Genomic DNA, 25,233 nt, shown 5'->3' on the forward strand with positions numbered 1-25,233 from the left:
TTTAATTCTTTGTTGTCTCTCCTATCTAATCCTTTTACTATTCTAAATTCAAGAGAATACAAATTAAGTTTATATAATCTATCCTCTTGTTTTAACCCTTTAATCTCAGTCCAACTCTGGTGAACCTGAACTGTACCTGTAGTGTGAAAAACTGAACACAATACTCCAGCTCAGGCCTGATCAAGGCCCTGTACAACCACAAATTACCTGGTTTTGTGAATTTAATTGCACAACTTGTTTTGGTAGGATTTGAAATCTGGGATATTAATCTGGAATATCCATTAGGTCACCATTTCCTCTTAATGCCCTCTGAAGTGCCATGGAAAGCCACTCAGTTGTGAAGTAATTGCTTGAAGAGAGGCCCAGTACCATTAGGTTTGCCAACCCTTCAGGATTGATCTGGAGTCTCCAAGAATTGAAGGTCAATATCCAGGACACTGCTGCATGCAACCCTGGAGAAAAATAATAGGGACATTAAAAAGGATTGTTTTTTGTTTTCATTTTCTTTGAACTTTTCTCTTTACCAGATATAAAAAATGAGACAAAAGTGCTGTTTGGCTGAGAGTCAAGTATCATCCAATTGGATAATGAGGCTTTTAGCTTCCAATTGTGTAGGAAGGCAATGCATCACAAGGATGGATGTGTTGGTCGACTAATAGCTGGAGCGTGGGGGCAAGTCATGTAATGAAACCTCCAGGAATACATTTAATCACCATTGGCAACCCTAAGTACTACCAAGACAGGGAAACTAGGGATGGACGATGAATCTGAATCTTGTCAGTGTCACCCAAATACAGCAAAACAAATAAAAACCAAATATGGGCAGTGCAGGTTGCAAACAGGTAGAAAGCCAATGGTAAAGATGGTCAATCCATAAAATGTTGGAAAGATTTCACTATCTCTACATTCTCCTTTGTTTTTTTTTCAGACAGGAAAAAAACATGGGGGAAAATACCGGCAAACGATTAAATAAAATATACTCAGCCCACAGCATGACTTACCAATTCAGAGCTCCAGATACAGAGAAACTTGGTTGACATGTTAGTTAATTGAAGGCAGTTGAGTTACTCTCCCAGACAGTTTTGTTTAATTAATCCAATTTAGTTTGAAGAGAAGGGTTGTTAGCTTGTGGGCGGAGGACTGAGGTCTACATTCATTTAGAGCACACTAATATGAAAATGCCATTCCCTAGGATTACAGCACAATGTCACTGCCTACACACAATGCCCGCACTGTCTCTGTGACTTTCCTTTAAAAAATACTTTTCAATTAATTAAATATTTTGCTGACTAGTCCTAAAGTGCAAGTGGGAGGGTGAGGGGGCTTTAGACAAATGATGTTGAGACAGAATGGAATCTCAGACTTAAAATTGCAGGGTTGAAAGCCCTGTGGCTATTCTGGGATGTTCCCTGCCTTAACTTCAGCTACAATGGTTGGAAACAAGGCCATATTAAATCTAACCTAACACCAAGGAATCTGGAATGGCTTGTGGGGTGGAATCTCCAACTACCTATTAAAATACCTCAGTTGTAAAGGACATGCAGATTCCATACATTGAGACCTTCCATGCCTTGGGTCTTCAGTGGGATATAGGCTATGGTTGGTGATAGCAGCCGATTCAGAGTGAACGTGGACCCCTGAAGAAAAATCAAACTTTTTTTTGTAAAATATGTTTTCTTGTCGCCGCCCTTATCAAAGCAACTCAAATGGCCGGAGGATCTGCTTTGGAAAGCAGGGTATGGAATACTGTTAACCTGACTCACTGGACCTTTGGCAGGGTCAGCAGCCGCAGTCTAAGGTGGGTGCACCTTGGTAGTTACGCCGAGATATAACTCTTGCTTTTTAGGACTCCAGTATTTTGCTATCTTTCCATAATCATAGAATAATAGGGCACAGAAAGAGGCCATTCAGCCCATTGAGAGTGTGCCAACTGTTTTGAAGATAAATCCAGTTAGTCCTACTCCCTGGCTTTTTCCGATCCCTGCAATTTTTATTTTCTCCATTGAGTATTTATTCAATTCCATTTTTAAAGCTGCTATAGAACATTTTCCACAACCCTATCAGACAGTGCATTGCAAATTCTAACCACTCAATGGATAAAAAAGGATTTTCGTCATGTCATCTCTGGTCCTTTTGCTAATCATTTTAAATCTGTACCATCTGTTTATTGAACCTTCAGCCATTGGAAATTGTTTCTCTTAATTTAATCTATCTTTTTTCTTATTCATTCATGGGAAGTGGGCTTAAGCATTTATTGCCCATCCCCAGTTGCCCTTGAGAAGGTGGTGGTGAGCTGCCTTCTTGAACTGCTGCAGTCCTTCTTGACTTTAAACACCTCTGAATCTCCTCTTAGCCCTCTCCATTCTGAGGAGAACAGTCCCAGCTTTTCCAGTGTAACCATGTAATTTTGTCCCTGGAACCATTCTAGTAAATCTCTTGTGCGCCCTCTCCAAAACCATTATGCCTTTTAAAGTGAAATGCCCAGAATTTGAAACAATTTCCTAGGTGGGGTTGAATGGGTGTTTTATATAGGTTCACCTAACTACCTGGCTTTTGTACTCTATGCCTTTATTTATAAAGCCTGGAATGCCAAATGCTTTATGTATTTATTTAATAACTTATTCTGGAAACCTTTACTTTTTGTTTGCCAAGTTATGTGAACCTATATAAAACACCCGTTCAACCCCACCTAGAAAATTGTTTGTCAAATTAAATGGTCCTGGGTTATGGAACATGCTACCAATTTTGGCATCCAGTGCCAAAAACTGGTGAAATGCTTAATAAATCTCCCTCTACATTGCCCCATCAAACACTCCAAGGGAAGGCACAGTGGAAGTGTCTCTACACTGTCCCATCAAAGACTCTCAGATCAGGTGCAGCACAGGTTAGATAAAGGATGGAATCATCCCAGATTTGCACTAAGTGTGGCTGCAGCATGAAATAAGATGTTTTACCCACCGGACGCAATGGCAGGTTTTTGTGCTGTATCGTGCCCTTCCTGCCACGTTACTTATGCAGCCACAGGACACACGCTGTCTCACTATTGGGCAGCCTGCAATTTGCCCACCACGCCGTTACCTCACCGCTTCCTCACACGGCACCATACTTAGTCGTGCGCAAACTTCTCAATGCTTGCAGCCCAGGACTGCTCTGGTGAAGACATGGACCCAAAAGCCAAGAAGAGTTCAGCCCCTGATTCAGTGACCCATCCCTGGGACACCTTCTGGACACCATGGAGGCCCACCGCAATGGCTTCTACCCCTGATCTGGCCGCAGGAGGCCCATCAGTCTCACCACTCTGGCATGCGAGGCGTGGCAGAGGTGGTCAGTGCCAATGCTGCACACAAGAGGTTGGTCATCCAGTGCAAAAAATGAATGAATGATTTCATCTGTGCTGCCAAGGTAGGTTAACCATCTTAGAACTCTAAACTCACACACTCACAAGCCCATCACACATTCACTGGCATCTCACTCACTGCCAGCTCAAGGGACATCACCACTCACTCTCTCACACACACCCTCACATCTCCATCTAGCCTCATCTCCTCTGGAGACTGCCTCCTCAGCCCTCACCATCTTGAGGCCACTTGCACAGATCAACATGTGCCCTCACAGACACCCTGGGATAGCCCCCTTCCCCAGTACAGCCCTCGCCCTACAGCCTCTTCCCTTGCCTGAGGCCACTTTTCCCCCTTCCCCAAGCAAGACCTGGCCCTGCAGCCATTGAAAAGCCTCTCCCACCTTGGCTGGTCTAGTAGGTAAAGACCTGCCCGTGAACCCCCATAAAAGTGATGTGGTGCTGCCTGCGAAGCCTGGCTCTGATGACTGTGAGCACAGTTGTGAAACAGGTCACCATGATGCCCGGATGATCCAGTGTGGCGGGATTGATTCCAGTGAGCAGGGCTTATCAGGTACAGCACAGCTGCTAAAGTATTGAAATTAGGTTCCTGATGTGTGGTGACGGGTGGAGCAGATGATCACAGGCTGGCTTCACGATGGTGTAAAACCAATTTTTGGCCTTCCCACCATATTGTGTGCTCACACCGCCATGACGCCCACCACCAGCGGGACTGGATGATTCAGCCCATGGAGTAAAACTTCTATTGCACCATCCCATCAAATACTGCCAGGTGAGGAATAGCAACAGTTCTCAAACCTTTTCACTCGTGAACCGCAAAAGCAGAGTAAAATATTCTATGGACCACCCACTAGCTTTCACTTGCCACTGCACAAAAACTCATCACAATTAATGGGAAGAATGGCTTTGCTTTTGATGAGACACCAATGAGGTGATGTCTTTTTCCAAGCTGGAAAGTTACAGTCTCATTTTGGGCTCCATATTCAGCCGGTTTCTCTACTTTGGAGTTTCAACACTTGTGGGGATGAAAACAATTACACAGTTGAACGTCATAACAGTTACATAACACTTGTTTATAAAGCTACACCATTGTTGCTCACACTTATGGTGACTCGTGCTGCATAAGCTGGAGCCGGTCTGGTTGTGTGATGTCACATGAGTGGTGGGGGGTGAGGGCTCTGGCCTGTTCTCACTTATGGCCTCGGCTGTGGCATCGCTCATCAGTGACTTGCATTTTGGGCCAGCCAGTGGAGCACCTGGAGGACCTGCATTGACCACTTGAGAAACACTGATATAGAGTAAAGCTCCCTTCATACTATCCCATGAAACACTGCTAGAGTAGGCATAACATGAGTTTGATACAGAGTAAAGCTCCCTCTATACCACTGTATCAAATGCTCCTAGGTCAGGTGAGGTATGGATTAACTGTTAAGTAAATTTTGCTCTGTCACTTGACAATCATTATCATACTGAGGCAGTGCAACAGCGGCAGAAGAGATTTTAAACTGAAGTCTCCATCTGCCCATTCAGATGTGCATAAAACATCCCATAGCATGATTCGAAGAAGAGTAGAGGAGTTTTCCCTAATGTCCTGGCCAATATTTCTCCCTCAACCAGAATTAATAAAACAGATTATCTGGTTATTATCTCATTGTGGGACCTTGCTACCATGTTTCCCTATATTACAACAGTGAATACATTTAGAAAGATTTATCAGATGTGAAGCTGTTTACATTACACCAAGGATATGATAAGTGCAATATAAATGCAAATTATCCTTAGTTGCTACCTTGTTTTTCTAAGCTGTCTTTCAAAACTGCTTGTCCTCACTCTCTTTTCCTCTTGAGAATCTATCTTGTGCACTTCTCCATATTCTTCATTGCTCTTCTTCCTATCTCCATTATAAAGCATTCGATATTTTTCCATATTGAGTAAGGTACAAATGCAAACTGTTGTGGATCAGTGTCTTGTGAAAGCAAATTACCTTTTTGTTGTTATTTTCTCCCCTTCTTTAGCTATCGCCATACTAAGCAACGTTCTGTGTGAGATAGTGCAGTCCATGACCCCAGTTTATTGCCAATTCTGCTCTAATTTCTAATTTCTGATGAGGTCTATCTAATGCACAGCTCATCTCTTGGGGGTCTTCAAGTACATCTTCAAAGAATATTCTGTTTCGTGCCAAATAATTGATCAAATTAATCCAAATGAATGGCATTTCTTTCAAAAAAATTGTAGGGTAGAATGCCTTTAAGGCCAGCCACATATGTGTGTGTGCATTTATTGCTATATTAGAGTGACATGGCTGCACTGTACAAACTTATTTAAGCCAAGGGATGGGTGTAAATTGTTTAATACCCTAGGCACTGACTGAAAGTCAGCTGGAATGATTTCAGTCGTGACAATATAACCTGTCTCTCTGATGAAAGCTTTAATTGTGAGTAATTTCCTTTGTCCGCTTGTCTCCTGGAGGCATTGACTCATGTTGTGATACCATCCCCAATACATTAACAGGCCCTTTTGCATCATGACTAAAGGGCCACTCTTCATGTCGGAGCCCAAGTGTTCCTTTTAGATGCTTCTTAAAACATGTTTTTTTTCATCGGACTGTTGTCTATCCCGCCTAACAATTCCTTCTTTGGCTTAGCTAGGAAAGTATTCTGTATGCCTATCCTGTATGCAAACTGCCTTACATACCTGCCCTTCTAGCTTGGGGATCTGTGGACATACATTTCAAGATCCCTCTATTTCTCTGTATTTCTCAATATCCTACAATTTATTGGATATTCCCTTGCCTCACTAGCCCTCTCCAATGCATTACCTCACTGAGCTAGGAGACACTGGATAGGTTTCCTCGATCAGCCATAATGGTGCCTGCCGCTGACCTCAAAGACCTACTGACCTCTGTGCTGTGGATTTCCCCTTCCCTGACCTCAGTTTTGAAGTTGATGCAAAGTCATGGGGATCTCCAGATTTCTAGCAACAGTAATGTCATCAAGCACTGTAAGAGGCCTATCACACTGAAGTATGCTCACAGACAGCAAACTAGGAAGTAAAATTCACTTAGGTTTTCACTTTGAATTAACATTTTACTGAGAATGAAATAAATGATTGATGGGGCATTCACATGGGATTAAGATAAGAACCAAAATACCATAAGTAAACATGTAAATTATTTTTTAAAAAGTGAATTCTATAATAATGGAGAAATTTGTCATTCCACAAATAAATTTAGCTTTTCAGGACCAAAGAGGCTAATCAGCAACAATTTGGAGCTTAGTATGTCATTAAAAACCAAGTTACAACTCATTCAATATGTTATAATTTTTTTCAAGGGATTTTACTGTGAGACTGATAGGGCAAAGGGCAAGTTTTCTTTTGATCAGTGACTTCTACTTAAAATGGCAGGAGTTCAACAGAGCACCCTGTGGGAAGTTTAAAATCAATGATAACAACTTCTAGATTTCCACGTACGAACTTCAGGAGTTGCTGTCAGTTTCAGAGGAGTAATTATGGCAAATGTTGACAGTTTCATCATCATTCCTGCTGCACTTTTGCGAACTCTGCCTTGGGGCACAGAGTTGGAGAAACTGCACCTGGGGTACTGAATTTGAGGGTGAAGAAGAAAAAGGGAGAAAGTTAGTGAGCAGCATGGAAGAACAAAATAGAGAAAGGGATGGCAAGAACGATTAAGTGAGAGAGTGAGGGAGATAAGGTGGGAAGGTTGTAAGGAGGGGAGGGACGGGACAAAGTTCCAACAAGATGGGTGGAAACATGAAACCAACTTGGGGTGCCAAGGGTCTTAGAAATATAATTCTGTGGGGTCACCCAGAATACCCAAAAGGTAATAGCTTAGTAGCATTCTCTTGCTTCTGTGTCAGAGTGTTGTGGATTCATGCCACAATGTGCAGTTTTGATCTTTCTTTCATTCATTTTTGGGACATAGGCATTGCTGGCTAGGCTGGAATATATTGCCCATCCCTAATTGCCCTTGTTCAGAGGGCATTTGAGAGTCAGCCACATTGCTGTGGGTCTCGGGTCACATGTAGGCTAGACTGGGCAAGGACAGCAGATTTCCTTCCCTAAAAGACATCAGCGAACCAGACAGGTTTTTTGCAACAATCGACAAAGTTTTCGCGGTCATCATTAGACTTTTAGACTTCTGTGCCTTAGGAACTCTTAGAGGAGGCACAATGAAAGTTCAGTAGACTGATTCCAGCATAGGCTCAGGATAAAGGGTCAGTCTTTTAGGACTGAGAATGTGAAACCATTTCTTCACTCAGGGTGTTGATATCTTTGCAATTCTCTATGCCAGAGTGGTTGAGTATATTCAAGGTTGAGATAGGTAAATTTGGACTCTGAGACATTGGTAGGAACGTGGAGCTGAGGTTGAAGATCAGCGTGATCCTATTAAATGGCAGACCAGATTCAAGGGGCCATGTGGCTGAGTTCTGCTCCTGCTCCTTCTATTCATATGTTCTCAACCAATAGGCTCCCTCAAACACAGATTAACAGATCATTCATCTTATCACTGTTTATGGGATCTAGCTGATTAGAAAATGACTTCCACATTTTCCTACAACAGTAACTGCAATGTAAAGTAAGTTGGGCACTTTGAAGTGTCTCTGAAAAAAATGACAAGTCAATGCTTTTGCCTTTTAATTGATCAGTTCTTGAGTCTGCTTTACAAAGTGAAATGGCAGCATAAAAAGCGCAGGTGAGTGTAACTGTGCAAACGGAACTGCGATGAGTTTGATGAAGCTTTCAACCACTGGTGGCCTTGGATCCCAATGAGAAAAGCAAGGCTAACTGTCACTTTAATAGAAAAAGGAAGAAATAGCTTGTGTTTATGTAGTCAATTTTCATGACCTTAGGACAGCCCAAAGCATTTCATAGCCAATATCATGAAGTCACCATTACAATGTAGGAAACACCGCAAACAGCAAGCTCTCAAAGACCTGGACAACATATGCTAGACAGGGGAGAAGCTGAACAGTTCCCACCTTCACTGTCTCAGATGTGTCCTCGATATCTCTTGGCAGGACAAGGTCACTGACTCAGATATCCTGGAGGGTGTTAATTCCATCAATATAATCTCATTGCCAAGAGAACGCCGTCTGTGCTGGCTCAGCCACGTTCATGGGATGCATGATGGCCGTTTACCCAAAGACCAATTGACCACTGGGTCATGACCTCTTGGGCATCCATACCTCTGCTACAAAGATACATGAAGGCAATATGTGAAGATTGCAAATATTGACACTGACAACTGGGAGACAGTCGCTGATGAACCTGCCCTCTGCCGAATGATTGTTTGGAAGGGCATTGGAAGAGGTGAGCAGAAATAAAAAGCTAAGCTGGCCTTGAAGAGGACCCAGAGAAAACAAAGGTCATCAAATCGGGCACCTTCTCAGCCCACTGTCTTGCTCTGCAGCAAATGTGGCAGAGACTGCCATGCCAGAGTGGGGATCCTTAGCCACACCTGGCAGTGCTTAGCGCACCGTTCACCAACACCATTGACTCACAAGAGTGAAGGCTACCACAATAAGCTCTTAGAAACAGCAATGAAATAAGATATATAATTTGTTTTTTAACAGTGTTATTTAAGGGATAAATATTGGTCAGTCAGGACACCAGGGGGAGCACAGCTGAATTGAAATCTTTGAGATGCTCCTGAAAGGGCAGACAGGGCCTCAGTTTAATGACTCATCTGAAAGATAGCACCTCCAACAATATAGCACTCCATCAGTACTGTATTGAGCCTAAATTATGAACTCAAGTATCTGGAGTGGGACTTGAACCTGCCCTGAGCTAAAAGAAAAAGCCCTATCACTCAGCCACATTAAAACCAACAATCATTCAATTATTTAAATAGCTTGTTTCAGTGATCCTGTCCTGTTAAGCCATGGTGATCTTGCTTCCAGCAAATGGAGCAGAGCCCTTTGAATCTTCCTCTGCTGAAGATGATGATTCTTGCTGATGTTTGGATTCTGTGGGCGGAATTGTCCCAGATTTGCAATAAGTGCATTAGCAGGCGGGAAAAAGGACCCTGCCCTCTGCCGAATGATTGTTTGGAAGGGCATTGGAAGAGGTGAGCAGAAATAAAAAGCTAAGCTGGCCTTGAAGAGGACCCAGAGAAAACAAAGGTCATCAAATCGGGCACCTTCTCAGCCCACTGTCTTGCTCTGCATTGGCCACAATGGTACTTTTTCATGCTATTTTGTCCCAATCCCGCCTGATTAATAATGTATTCACGGGAAGCATGCCATTTCGATGATGGGCGGGTTCTCATTCACCCACCACGCCATCACTTCTCCGGACGCCATATTTAAAGTGCAGACTCACGGACACCTCTCAGTGTTTCCAGAAAAGGACAACTGCAAAGAAGACATGGCCCCGAAAGCCAAGACTGCAGCCCCCCACTCCCCTGCCCCCACTGGTTTAACGACATATTCCTTGAGTGTCTTTTGGACATAGTGGAGGCCCACTATGATGTCCTCTACCCCTGTTCTGGCTGCAGGATGGGCAGCAACATCACCAATCTAGCATGGGATGTGGGGGGCAGCGCCAATACCCTGCAAAAGAGGACAGCCACCCAGTGCCAAAAAAGAAAGATGTCCTCTGTTCCATCGGGGTAAGTCACTTTTCTCATCACTCTCAACTCGCACACTCACAAACCTATTACACATTCACAGGGATCTCACTCACAGCCAGTTCAAGGGACATCACCATTCACTCTCTCAAGCACACCTTCATTATCCTCATCCCATCCATAGCACCACTTACCACCCATACATGTCTGGCATACTTATCATCTGACTTGGCAGGCATCCTTCTTATCACTCTCTCCTTCTGTGTTCATGCAGGACAAGTTGGCGCACAACAACAGGGAGAGGTCGCACAACCCTCTGAGAGAAAGAAATTCTCCTCATCTCTGCCCTAAAAGAGTGACCCCCTAATTTTAAAACAGTGCCCTCCCTAGTTCTGGACTCACCCACAAGAGGAAACATCAGCGGGCATGGAAAATCCCGGCCTAAGAAAAAGAAAATCTTCAACAGATACTGAACTGAAAGAAGCTCCCAAATAAAGCTACAGGTGCTGAGAAAATTCACCTGAAAGAGCTCCAGGCAGAAGAGCCTGAAAGCTAATGGCAGAATTTTAACAGGACCAGAAGACTCCATAGAATCTCCCTTGGAAGTCATGCTTCGGCACATACAGTCCATAGCCTGCAAGGGTGAGCTAAGTCTTTTTAACTTCCAGGCTGCAGCCAGTCCTCAGAAGACCCTTTTACAAATTCAGTCAGAAGGTTGAATGAAACTCGTCGCTAATCCCAGCCCAGACTCCCTCTCAACTCATGGCCTCTGAGTTGAACAGGGAAGAAATTTAATAATTAACTCACTCAAGTCTTGGGAACCTCATAACAATCCGAATTTTAGTACAGAAAGCCTGTGGTTAATTTAAATGCCTTGCTACTCGCAACACTGCATCGCTGTATAAATCAAGTTGGCAGACAGACATTCTTAAACATTCTTCCTCCAGAAGCGTGCTGCTGCCATGTTGCAAAGCCTGCCAAAACCAACAAGCGTGGGAAATCCATTGTTCTGCAGTGAACAATGACACCATCTTGGAAACCTGTAAACTCTTAAAGTGGTACCCAGACTTTAAAAACTTCCACAAGAATCACAATTCCACATTTCTTACTCCACTGGGACTCACGCAAGGCCCAAACCAGTCACCAGGTATGTCCAATCCCTCTACACCTCCATCCCCCACCAAGGTGGTCTGAGGGCTCTCCACTTCTTCCTTGAACAGAGGCCTGAGCAATCTCCATCCACCACCATTCTCCTCAGCCTGGCTGAACTTGTTCTCTCACTAAACAATTTCTCCTTTAACTTGTCTCACTTCCTCAAAATAAAAGATGTGGCTATGGGTACCCACAGGGGCCTCAGTTATGCCTGTCTTTTTGTGGGGGTTGTGGAACATTGCTTGTTCCAGTCCTACTCAGACCCCCTCCTACAATTCTTCTGTTGATATATCGGTGACTGTATTGGCACCGGTTTATGGTCTCCTCGGGACCTGGAAAAATTTATTGATTTTGCTTCCAATTTCCACTCCTTTCTCACCTTCACATGGACCATCTCCAACACTTCCCTCCCATTCCTTGACCTCTCTGTCTCCGTTTCTGGTGATAGACTGTCTACCAATAGTCACTACAACCCAACCAACTCCCACAGCTACCTCATCCACACCTCCTCACATCCTGCTTCCTGTAAGGACTCCATCCCATTCTCTCAGTCCTCCGCCTCCATTGCATCTATTCCGATGATGCCACCTTTCAAAGCTGCGCTTTTGACATGTCTTCCTTTTTCCTTAACCGAGGCTTCCCACCCACAGTGGTTGACAGGGCCCTCAACCGTGTCCGGCCCATCTCCTGTGCCTCTGCCCTCACCCCTTCCTCTCCCCCCCCCAGAACCTTGATAGGGTCCCCCTTGTCCTCACTTTTCACCCCACCAACCTCTGCATTCAAAGGATCACCCTCCGCCATTTCTGCCATCTCCATCATGGTGCCACCACCAGACACTTCTTCCCCTCACAATCCCTCTGTCAGCATTCTGCAGGGACCATTCACTCCATGACACCCTGGACCATTCCTCCATCACCCCCAACTCCTCATCTCCTTACCACGGCATCTTCCCATGCAATCACAGGAGGTTCAACACCCGCCCCTTTACCTCCTGCCTCCTCACCGTTCAAGACCCCAAACACTCATTTCAGGTGAAGTAGCGCTTCACTTGCACCTCCTTCAATTTGGTCTACTGTATTTGCTGCTCCTAATGCGGTGCCCTTTGTACTGGGGAGATTAGACACAGACTGGGTGACTACTTTGTGGAACACCTTCGCTCAGTCTGCAAGCATGACCCAGATTTTCCTGTTGCTTGCCATTTCAACACGCCACCCTGCTCTCATGTCCACATGTCTGTCCTTGGTCTACTGCAATGTTCCAGTAAAGCCCAACACAAACTGGAGGAACAGCACCTCATCTTCCGATTTGGCACCTTTACAGCCTTCCGAACGTAACATTGAGTTCAACAACTTCAGACCATGACCCCTCTCCCCCATCTTGACCCCTTTTTTATCCAATTTTTATTTATTTATTCATTTTGTTTATTTTTTTAAATTATCTTATTCTTTTATTTATTTGTTCATTTTTTTTATCCTTTTTTCCCCAAATACCCCCTCCCTCAAAGGGCTATCTGTCACTTGTTTTGCTTTTACAGAACCCTGACCTTTTGTTCTGCTATTAACACCTTCTGCTATCTTACCTTAATGCCCCTATCTGCACCTTCTTTACTTTTTATCACTACCATTAACACTCCCTTTGTCTTGTGTCCATGCCATCTTTGTCAATCTCTCCTTAACTGTCACCTATCCATAACCTTCTATCTCATTCCACTGTTCTACCCCCTCTTAAACAGTATAAAATCCATCACAATTCTACTTCTCTGTAGCTCTGAAGGAGCTCCATACGGGCTCGAAATGGTAACTCTATTTCTCTCTCCACAGATGCTGCCAGACTTGCTGAGTTTTTCCAGCGTTTTTTGTTTTTATTTCAGATTTCCAGAATCCTCAGTATTTTGCTTTCATATTAAAGAGTATTCAGGCTCGGATTTCACCTTCAATCTCACTTCTCTGTTTGCGGGTCAGGTTTGTCCATTATATGCCAGGTTCTGGAAAGTCCCCAATGGTCAGGCCAACCTACTGCCCATGGAATTACCATTGTACCTCTGGTGGAAGTGATACCAGAAAATGATCAGCAGCCTGAGAAGCTTCTACCTCCAACTACGCGATGGTATAGTTGGTTGACAGAGCAACCACTGTTCATACACTGCAACTTCCAGCTAGCATGCCACAACCACAAGGGATGCTGGAACCTAGTACCAGCCTCTCACCATTAGCAACAAAATGTAGAGCTGAGCGTACCACTAAATCTTCTTCTCACCACAGGAAAGCTCTTCCTCAGCCTCAGGGGGCTTTGAGACAGTCCACATGGAGAAAGATGAAAAAAATCAGCCCAAAGAAGATGAATACTATGTTCGTCCATCCCGTAAGAAATGATCAAGAGTAACAGCAACCATGGATCAACACAACAGCCAAACTGACCAGATGTGAATCAACATTAAGCAATGGAAGAAAAGAATGAAAGCATACCCAAATACCAGTTCAACCTCCATGACTATTACCATGGACCTGCGCCCTATTGCATCCCATTCCCCCCTTTTCAATTTCTTCCACTGCCCAGTACCCTCAGTTCAACCCCCAGGACCCCACCAAATATAGCACAGACTCTGCCTTCTAGGACCATCCTTCTACCACCATCCCAGCCCAGAAACCCCCTCCTCCACCCAACCACAGAAGCCCCAGACCCAACAAGCAAGGCCCTTCCCTACATCCCACATTCCTGCAGCCTCATATTCCCTTGCTACCTCCCTCCCTGCCCATTCAGTCTGTGTTCCCTCCCCACCCTTCCACCCTTAGCCTGCCTCCTGTATCCAGTCTCCACTCCATCCTTCCCCACTGGTCTTGCCTCCCAAGCTTTCACGCAGCTTGAACTACTGGTACCTGATCTCGGTCAAGAGATGATATTTCTGAGTGGACCTCAAGAAGACCAATGCAGTGGCTACTCACTTCAAAGTCATGGAAACAGTCTACCTCGCCAGATGCACGCCACTTATATAAGTCGTAAATATGAACGTTCTAACTTCTGACTGGCAGGAAACTTATTTTGGAGGAGGAACTTAATTCTGCTGAGCTGGCCTTTTAATGAGCCTGCATGACTTGCTACTGCAAAAGGACTTCCTAAAATTGTTCATTGGGAAACTTGACCCGCCTTTGAAATCCTGAGACCTTAATTTCAAAAGTTCATGCAAAGCCAATGGGGTGAGTTTCAAGGGTGACAGAGGAGAGGGGAATGGTTATATTGGGTGGTTAAGGGTGATGGGGGGAAGTTGATGGGAGACAGGGGAAATGTTGAAGGTGGTGGGGAAAGTCTGGAATGTGACACGCACCATTGTTGTTGTCTCTGCTACACAATGTTGTTGCTCTGAATGTTTGGCCTCAGGTCAAATTAAGTTGCCCCACGCATCATGCTCCCCATTACTGGTGGGACCGGAAGATTCCGTCCACCATCTTTGCGACAAGCTAACTTATCTACTAAAACGGTCTGCTCTGGCTCAAAACAGCAAGCAGCTGACCATCCTCCAGCAGCTCTCACTTTTGCTAGTGATGTCCAGGCTGGTTACGCTAGGCAGGTCTTCAGCTGCATCATTGATGTCGTTGGACAACCTGAAAGAGCTGACAGCAAACTGGGCAAAAATTGGGCGACGCTCCTTCCCCTTAACAGATAAGGCCTGGTCATCAGGAGTGAGAAACTTTTGGTGTTGCTGTATGTAGCGCAGTTCTAGCCCATACCCTACGTCAGCTCCAGTGGCAGTCATCCGAGCCATCTTCCGCTGGAGATCAAAAATGGACTGCTTGCAGGGCCATGATACTTAAATCTCCAGACAAAGATGAGAAAAAAAACACCAAACATTGCCCACATTTGTATGGGGCAGCATCAAGCTGTGCGTAGACACTGAGTAAGAAAGCACCAAATGTCACTATGTACTGAGGATCTATCTGGCCCTGGCGGTGTGAGGAATGGGCCTGGCCATGTTGTCACAGAATACTTCAAACAGTTGGACCGTGCCATACAATTATCCCTTGTGGAAATGTCTGTGCAGAAAAACACCTTTGACCACAAGTCCATCAGGCATTGGTCCAAATATAATGTCCCCAAGACCCTACGGTAAAAGGGGATGGTAATTCCTGTCTGATGGTTCACTGAGACTGTCAAAGTCATTTGGCAGAATGCCTCATCACCAGAACTTTCAAACAAGACCAAGATGTAACTTGGCTAGTCGTAAGAAGAGCCACCTCGTCAGTTCTTTCCTACATGCCCGGAATCTCACCCCTTCTGCATGTTGCCTCCAGGCAGCTGCGTTGGGGATGAGACCATTGCCACACCTCCCTCTGGGATTTGCCTTTGCGTCAGGTCTGGAGAGTATCTTATGGGCATGTCATATTATGAACTTTCAGTCAATACTTGTAAAAATTGGGCACAAACAAACTACTAAAATGGTTGCCACAAATCATGTGATTTTTAGCATTTGGACAGTATCAATTTTCCACCAAATACCTAATTAAATAGGGACATAAGTGAGGGAACCTCACAGAGATCTGTGGATATCACGCACCTCATTGTTTAAGGATGGGGCAATACCTAAAGACAATGGAGTTTCCGAACTGTCTGTCTCCATGTTTCATCCTGGGCAAAAGGGAAAACCAACATTCAATGGCCTCTATTAACTTCCCATTGTATCACAATGACCTTCCCCATTAAAACCAGACTGGAAAGGCCTCAGTGGTGTTAACCCAGAAGTCATGTGATCAACACTGTTTTCAGGGATTGCACCTTTATTACTACATGACCTAGCAGGTCCATCAGAACCATCAATCATCTGAGAACCAGACTCTGAAACTAGCGGCAAGTCATCAAACAGCCAAAGAACTTAACTTGCTCAAGTTTCAAAGTTCACCTGAAGAGAAACCTCTTAGCATTCAACGACAAGAAACCTCACTGAACCCTTCACTTTACAAGACCCTCACATCAGCTTTAAATCATCAAATCTATTCAAGAAGCCACAGGTCTGCCACATGGGAAATCATAAAGCATAAATCAGAGACTGAATTAATTGTAACCTATAAAAGTGCACTGTCTTTATCTGTATCCGATTTTTGGGTTTGTTTGTGTGTGTGTGTGTGTGTGTGTGTGCATGCGCCCGTGCGTGCATAAGACTGAGTGTATGATATTGCATTAATTTGTGGTGAGTGTGAGAATAAATAACCTTTATTTTAAACTCATGAAAGTTTGCTGCTGAATTATTTAACTGGAATACATACTCCAAGAGTAAGAAATGACATACCTACTTTCATACAACACATACTGATTTATGAGCAGCAAGAGGGCACTGATACAAGGGAGATGCAGTGATTCACCTTGATCAGTTCCATGTACTATGGGCTGTTCCCAGGGACGTGCATGAGATAAGCATCAATGGCTGCTTGAGGACCATCAGCTCAGTGGAATATGCTCTTTGGTCTGCCTGAAATTTGCTGATCTTCCAGTGCAAAGGGCTGTCAATGACTGAGTGTTACAGACTGACATATTCCAAGGTGCTGGACTATGTGCTGAAGAATACACTAAAGCTTGGGGTAGCCACTGCAAAGGCCCAACAGGGAAAGGACACTGTTTGAGGTCCTCATGTGATAGTACAAAGGATTGGAAACTCTGTAAAACCCCTCAGGTTGTATTTTTGACATGAAATGGATATTGTACATATGAACGGTAATTGTAAGTGTTTTGAGGCACCACAGGGTGCCTCATACTTTACTGAAAGAAATTGATCTGCTCTGCGTTTTTTATAATGTCAACTTTGAACTATTATGTAATGACTTATAAATTTTATGAATAAGGTACATTTTTTGGAAAAATTTATCTAACGTTGCTGTCAAAAAATAGACAAAATGAAAAACACAGAATCATTATCTTCGCTGTAAACTTTCAAGTGGGTGCAATGCAAACAAATTTGCTGAAAATAGGCTTTGTGGACTCAGGGGAATCTGCTCAGTAATGTCGGTGCTTTATGTAATGCTTTGTCAATAACTCTCAATTGCTGACTTCCAGACCTTTCCAGGGATCTATCTAAAGAAAATAGATCCAGCTGACATAATTGGCACTCTGGGGTGATTTATGGCTTATGACAGCTCAAACCAAATATGTAAAACTGTGTTTGTTTTAGAGATCAGCTGCCAGCAGGAGTGGCAAAGTAAACATCCTTTTCTATGCCAAACAGATGCTGGACAGATTCCCCTGTGGCCCTCAGCACCTTTCAAAGACCCACAAGCTAAATTAGTTGGCTGCTCGATCAGGAAATAATTGGCACATTTCCAGACAGATGCCTCGGTAGGATTTGAAAACCCAGGCCTTTTTTATAATTGCTTTTCCCCCACGATCTCCTCTCAAGATCATGATTCATCCTGGTGCATGAGGCCAGAGACACCTGCAGCCTTTGGTGGGCCAGAAAAAGTGCCCATTACTTTGGCGTAAGACTGAGTAGTGACAACGGCAGGTTGTTTGGTAGTGAAATGTCTCCCATAAAAAGAGCTTGAGGAAGGAAAGGCTATCCTGTTCTCAATCCCATTCAGTCCAAAACCCATGTACTATTCGCTCATTGAATTTCCTCCAAACATTTTCATCTATGTTAGGGTACGAAGATTTCCTTTCCCTGGCCTCTCCTGAAAAAAATCTAGCAGTTGTTAATATCTCTCTAATCCTCAATGCTATATTGCAAAAATTATTAATGCAGCTCCTGTTAAAGATGCCAGTTGACCTCAATTCCCTTCCCTAGGCATCTGTACCACACCTCCAAGTAACCTGTGGGAAAAATGTCTCCTTCTGATCGCTAGCCTTACTTAATGCCTGTGAGCATTGTTCTTGTCTGTTCCTGTTCCTGAGGGAGGGAACAGCATTGAACAGCAAACAAGAAGAGACAAACCTAATCCAGGGGTGATACGAATTGTAGCTCCCCAACTGCAGCCTCAGTGAAATCAGCTCATAAACGGCAGGGGCAAAATCTCCCAAGTAATGTTTTCAGGCCCAGACTTGGTGCTGCCCAAGCAGTGCAGACCCTTAGTGGGAGATCCAAGGCTGACTCAAAATTGGGGCTCAGGCCTCGTTAACATCTCATGAGCTGCTGGTGAACACAGGTCACAGCCTTTTGTCCTCATATGAAACTATTTACATTTTTTTTACATCAAATTTCATCTGTCACCGGTCTTCCAAATTCCCAAAGTATGTTCAAAACCTCCAGTTGCAAATCCTGTTCAGCTTTGGAGTCTGATCCTTAATTAGCTTTGCATCACAAAGAGAGAATCTAACGACAAGAGAGAATCTAGCCATCGCCCCTTGATGTTCAATGTCATTACCATCACTGAATCCCCCACTATCAACATCCTGGGGTTACCATTGACCAGAAACTGGACTGGACTAGCCATAAGAATACTGTGGCTACAAGAGCAGGTCAGAGGCTAGGAATCCTGCAGCAAGTAACTCACCTCCTGACTCCCCAAAGCCTGTCCACCGTCTACAAGGCACAAGTCAGGAGTGTGATGGAATACCCTTCACTGGCCTGGGTGAGTGCAGCTCCAACAACACTCAAGAAGCTTGACACCATCCAGGTCAAAGCAGCCTGCTTGATCGGCACCCCATTCACAAATATTCACTCCCTCCACCACACAGCGGCAGCAGTGTGTACCATCTACAAGATGCACTGCAGGAATTCACTAAGGCTCCTAAGACAGCACCTGCCAAACTCACTACTGTTACCATCTAGAAGGACAAGGGCAACAGACAAATGGAACACCACCACCTGCAAGTTCCCCTCCAAGCCACACACCATCCTGACTTGGAAATATATCGCCATTTCTTCACTGTCGCTGGGTCAAAATCCTGGAAATCCCTCTCTAACGGCACTGTGGGCATAACTACACCACATGGACTGAAGCAGTTCAAGAAGGCAGCTCACCATCACCTTCTCAAGGACAATTAGGGATGGGTGATAAATGCTGGCTTAGCCAGCGATGCCCACATTCTATGAGGGAATTTAAAACATAACATTAAAATTCAACTAATCTTAACCTAGGTCCAGACTATTTAAAGAAAAGAGGTCCTAAAACAAACTCCAGTGGGACTTCACTGGTAATCTCCCAGGCTGATAACAATCTTGTACCCAGTGTGACCAACATTTTAAAAATTCTTTCATAGGATGTGGATGTCGTTGGCAAGACCAGCATTTGTTGCATGTCACTAATTTCCCATGAACTGTGTGGCTTGGTAGGCCATTGCAGAGTGCAGTTAAGAGTCAGCCAAATTGCTGTGGATCTGGAGCCACATTTTCCCAGAGCAGGTAAGCATGGCAGATTTCTTCCCTAAAGGACATTAGTGGATCAGATGGGTTTTTATACAACAATCGATGATAGTTTCATGGTCACTATTACTGAGACTAGCTGCAGAATCTATAAGGGACGTGTGCTGCTGTGTTTGTGAGAGCATAGGGTTGGGAGGGCTGGCTTGTCAGTGGTAGCATGGGACTGAGCCGACAGGAGGAGATCACAGTGCCTATTGTGCATGACAGAATTTGATGATCGAGAATGTGAGATGGATTCAAAATACGAATACAAACAACCGGGATGTGGGATGATCACCTCAAATATAGTTCAGTCCCATGAAACCCAAAATGGTCAAAACTGTGGGTGTATCTTCACCAGATGGACTGCTGGTTCAAGGGGGTAGCTCAACACTATCTTCTCAAGAGCATTTAGGGATGGCGAATAAATACTGGCCTTGCCAGCAACACCCACATCTTGAACATACATACAAACATACGAATTAGGAACAGGAGTAGGCTACTCGGCCCCTCAAGCCTGTTTTGCCATTCAACAAGATCATGGCTGATCTAATTTTAACACAAACTTCACATTCCTGCCTATCCCCGATAACCTTTCACCCCCTTGCTTATCAAGAATCTATCTACCTCTGCCTTAAAGATATTCAAATACTCTGCCTCAAGTACCTATTGAGGAAGAGAGTTCCAAAGCCTCACAACCCTCTGAGAGAAAAAAAGATTCATCATCTCTGTCTTAAATGGACAACCCCTTATTTTGGAACAGTGGACCCTATGGATGGCGGATTGGCTAACTAACAGAAGACAGAGAGTTGGGATAAGGTGGGCATTTTCAGCATGCCAACCTGTAGCTAGTGGAGTGCCACAGGGATCAGTGCTGGGGCCATAATTATATACAATATATATTGGATAAGGGAAGTGAATGTACTATCGCCAATTTGACAGATGACACAAAAATAGGTGGGAAGGCAAACGGTGAGAATAACAAAGAGTTTACAGAGGGATATAGACAGGTTAAGCGAGTGGGCAAAAACTTGGCAGATTGAATATAATGTGGGAAAATGTGAGGTTATGCACTTTGGCAGGAAGAATAGAGGAGCTGAATATTAATTAAATGGAGAAAGACTGAGAAAGCTGCAGCACAGAGGGATTTGGGAGCCCTCATGCATGAATCCCAAAAAGCTATCATACAAATTCAGAGATAATGGGGATGGCAAATGGAATCTTGGCCTTTATTTCAAAGGGAATGGAGTATAAAAATAGGGAAGTCTTGCTAAAACTATACAAGGCATCAGTTAGACCACACCTAGAATACTTTGAACAGTTTTGGTCCGCTTATCTAAGGAAAGATATACTGGAATTGGAGGCAGTCCAGAAATGGTTCACTAGGTTGATCCTGCATATGGAGGGATTTTCTTATGAGGAGAGGTTGAGTAGTTTGGGCCTGTACCCATTGGGGTTTAGAAGAATGAGAGGCGACCTTTTTGAAACATATAAGATTCTTAGGGAGCTTGATAGGGTAGATGCTGAGAGATTGTTTCCCCTTGTGGGAGAGTCTAGGACCAGAGGGCATAATCTCAGAGTAAGGGGGCGCCCATTTAAGACAGGGATGAGGAAGAATTTCTTCTCTCAGAGGGTAGTGAATCTGTGGAATGCTGTACTGCAGAGAGCCGTAGAGGCTGGATCATTAAGTATATTCAAGGCTGAGATAGACAGATTTTTAATCAGTAAGGGAATCAAGGGTTATGGAGAAAAGGCAGGAAAGTGGAGTTGAGGTTTATCAGATTGGCGATGATCTCATTGAATGGGGGAGCAGACTCGATGAGCCGAATGGCCTACTTCTGCTCCTATGGCTTATGGTCTAGTTCTAAATTCCATCACAAAAGGAATCATCCTCTCCATATCCACCCTGTCAAGTCCCCTCAGGATCTTAAAGGTTTCAATCAAGTCGCCTCTTACTCTTCCAAACTCCAGCTGATACAAGCCTAGCCTGTCCAGCCTTTCCTCATAAGCCAACCTGCCCGATCCAGGTATTAATATAGCTATCATTCTCTGAACTGCTTCCAATGCATTTGCATCTTTCCTTAAATAAGGAGACTAATACTGTACATAGTACTCCAGATGTGGTCTCACTAATGCCCTGTATAACTGAAGCATAACCTCCCTACTCTTGTATTCAATTACACTCGCAATACACTATAATATTGTATTAGCTTTCCTAACTACCTGCTGAACCTGCATACTAACCTTTTGCGATTCATACACTAGGAGACCCAGATCCCTCTGAATCTCAGAGCTCTGCAATCTCTCACTGTTTAGATAATATGCTTGTCTTTTATTCGTCATGCCAAAATAAACAACATCACGTTTTCCTGCATTATACTCTATTTGCTAGATCTTTGCCCACTCACTTAACCTATCTATATCTTTTTATAGCCTCCTTATGTCCTCTTCACAACTTACTTTCCTACCTATCTTTGTGTCATCAGCAAATTTAGCAACCATACCATTGGTCCCTTCGTCCAAATCATTTATATGAATTGTAAAGAGTTGAAACCCCAGCACTGATCCCTGTGGCACACCACTCGCCACATCCTGCCAACCAGGAAATAAGCCATTTATGCCTGCTCACTGTTTCCTGTTATCCAGCCAATCTTCTATCCATGCCAATATGTTACCTCTACACCATGAGATTTTATTTTCCACAATAACCTTTGATGAGGCAGCATATCAAAAGCCTTCCAAAAATCTAAGTACAGTACATGCATTGGATCCCCTTAATCCACAACACCTGTTATTTCTTCAAACAACTCCAATAAGTTGGTTAAACATGACTTCCCTTTTACAAAACCATGTTGACTCTATCTTTGTTTTTTACCTGTTTCTTCTGGGACCTGCTTGTACCTATGCAAATATTCTACCTTAATTTTCCTTTATGGCCCCTTCCATCCCTGTTGATACTGCTAGTCCTGTGAGGAGCTGTCTATTCTCCTCAGCAAGGCAGCACCAGCCCTCAAGATGGCTTCCAGCTGCCTTTGCCATTGGCAGGAGGCAAGCAGCTCTCACCTCCTGGATAAATTTGGCACCAGTAGTTGGGAGCTGAGCACACTTCCTGGTCAAATAGCTCATCTGAATTTTAAGATAGTGTCAATACTACGGCAGAGGGTTAAGCCCCAAATTCATTCAGGTTTCTGGTTTCTAACTCCACTTTGAAAATCCAGCCCAACTTTTCAGGTCATCAACCTGAAAGGTTAACTCTGTTTCTCTACTGAATATTTCCAGCACTTTTTGTTTTAAATTAAAATATATTTTGCTTCACTTAATTTTAGTATTGCTGAAAAAAGAGACATAGCTAGGCTTTTCGTCTTGCACTCATCAAGACACTCGCAAGAATACCAATATAAGGGGAAAACAAAAATGTACACTGTATGTGAAGAGAGTGCTGAATTGTTGGCAAGTGGCATTGCCATTGAGAATGCACCACTGATGGTAATTGACAGTTAACTGCCAAGTATTGTTTGAAATTTAAACCAGGCAGCTTGACCCTAATTGGTCAAGGCATTGCCCTGAAGGAACAAAAAAAAACATAATAAGTGACAGCTATTCGCTGCCTCATTCCTCAGGGCAAGTATATCCTTCCTTAAGTACAGAGAGCAAAATGTACACAACACTCCAAGTGGGAACATCCACCTTCAATTTCATCTTCAACACTTCCACCCCAATTAAGTCTGTGGAGGGAAGGCATGTTCACAGCCTTCTCTCCCTGCTACCAATTGAGGTTCTTAAATGGCTAATTAGCAGCCACTTAAAAATGACCTGGGGAGAATGACAAGCAAGCCCGTGCAGGGTCCCAGAGTTGCAATGGGGTGGGGTGGGGTGGGTGGGGTGGGGTGGGGGGGGCCTCCTTCATTCAAAGTGTCTCAGTGCCTGATTGAGGGACCCGGCATTAGGAAGGGAGAAGGCCCACTGAGAGCCACCCCCGCCTTTGCTGCCAACTCGCTTTCACCAAACATTCCCCACCACTCCCACACCATGACGCCCTTCCTACCATCACTGACCTGTGGCCTGGGATCCAGTGACGATCCTAGGCCTTGGGTGGGTGTTGCAATGGCAGTCATCCCCAGTTCCTTGGTCAGACTACAATTCAATAGTTTCCAGAAGTGCGAGCTAATAATTGTGAGGAGAAAAGAGCACCTGGGACCTTAATGAACAATGGGGCAATTGTCTTAATCTATGTCATTAAAAAATGGAGAAAAATGGTAGGGTGGTACAAATTGGCCAAGTAGGACTAAGAAGGTGGATGGATTGAAATGGGTGAATTCAATGTCAAATTAGGTACAGTAAGAGAAATAAAAAGAGGGAAAGGCAAATTAGATTTAGAGAGAGATTCAGTATCTTCAGTGGATGCTGGTTTGTGGCGGGATAGTTGGGAGCAGAGGAGTTCGAGCTCAGCAAATACCTCTCCCTGTTTGATTTGGGATCAAGGCACAGAAAGATTGAAACCATGCACAAGAAAAAATCTCCTTTTTTTCTGAGGGTACATGTTCAGAGATATATGTTACGTGTTTAGTGGCGTTGTTAATTGCATTGCCAAACCGCTTCCACTTAAGTGAGTTTGTGGTGTGGACGTGTTTCAAACGGGGACTGTTTATGGTGCGATCATCTATTGAAGCCATGCGGCGGGGTAAATTGATAAAATCAAAAATTAAAGAAATTTGCACATCTCAGACTGCTGGATTGTATCAAGCAGCATGTCCCTTCCAGTGTTCGCAACGGTCAAGGTACAGACCATATCCAACCAGCCAATGCTTGCAAAACTCAAAACACATTAGGTGTGATTCTGCACTTGAGCAACATTTGCTAAATAATCCTCAGTGTGCTAAGAATTACACTGACAACCAATTTAAGATTGTCAGTCAGGTTCGCAATGTGGTGCATTTGCGTGTACTGAAAGCCACATATATTAATGCACAGGGCCCTGTTCTTTGCAGACAGAAAGAACACGTACACACGGTGCACCTGTTTCAGCTAAACAAAATAAGCACCAGCCAGCTGCTGGTTCATTCCCCAGGCCAATGTCTTGATCAATCAGAGCCAAGCTGCCTGGTTTAAATTTCAAACAATGCTTGGCAGTTAACTGTCAGTCACCATACACTGGTGCATTCTCCATGACAAGCCTCTACCAATCAGAGTCCACTTGCCAACCGATCAGCACTCTCTTCTCATATAATATAAGTATGTTGTTTTCCTGACACTGGTATTTTCTTGCGAATTGTTCTAATGAGTGCACAATGAAAAGCTTTGACAAAACATCTCTACTTTCAGCAATAGTTAATATTAGTTAAAAAAAAGTACTAGAGAAATTAGTGGGATTTAAAGTAGATAAAACCGCTGGATCTGATGATCTACATCCCAAAGTGTTGAAAGAGGTGGCTGTAGAGAAAATAGATGCATTAGTGGCCATCTTTCAAAATTCTATAGACTCTGCAATGGTTCCTGCAGATTGGAAGGTGGCAAATGTAACCCCACTATTTAAAAAAGGAGGAAGAGAGAAAATGGGGAACTACAGACCTATTAGCCTGACGTCAATAGTAGGAAAAAGGCCAGAATCTGTAATAAAGGATGCGATAACAGGACACTTAAAAAATAATGTTGGATTGAGCAGAGTCAACATGGATTTATAAAAGGGAAATCATGTTTAACAAACCTGCAACAAACGAACGTTGCAGTTTTTTAAAGATGTAACTAGCAGAATAGATAAGGGAGAACAGGCAGTTGTATTTTAAATTTTGAGAAAGCTTTTGAAACAGTTCACAC

Source organism: Carcharodon carcharias, chromosome 6, assembly GCF_017639515.1.
Source record: "Carcharodon carcharias isolate sCarCar2 chromosome 6, sCarCar2.pri, whole genome shotgun sequence".
NCBI lineage: Eukaryota > Metazoa > Chordata > Chondrichthyes > Lamniformes > Lamnidae > Carcharodon > Carcharodon carcharias.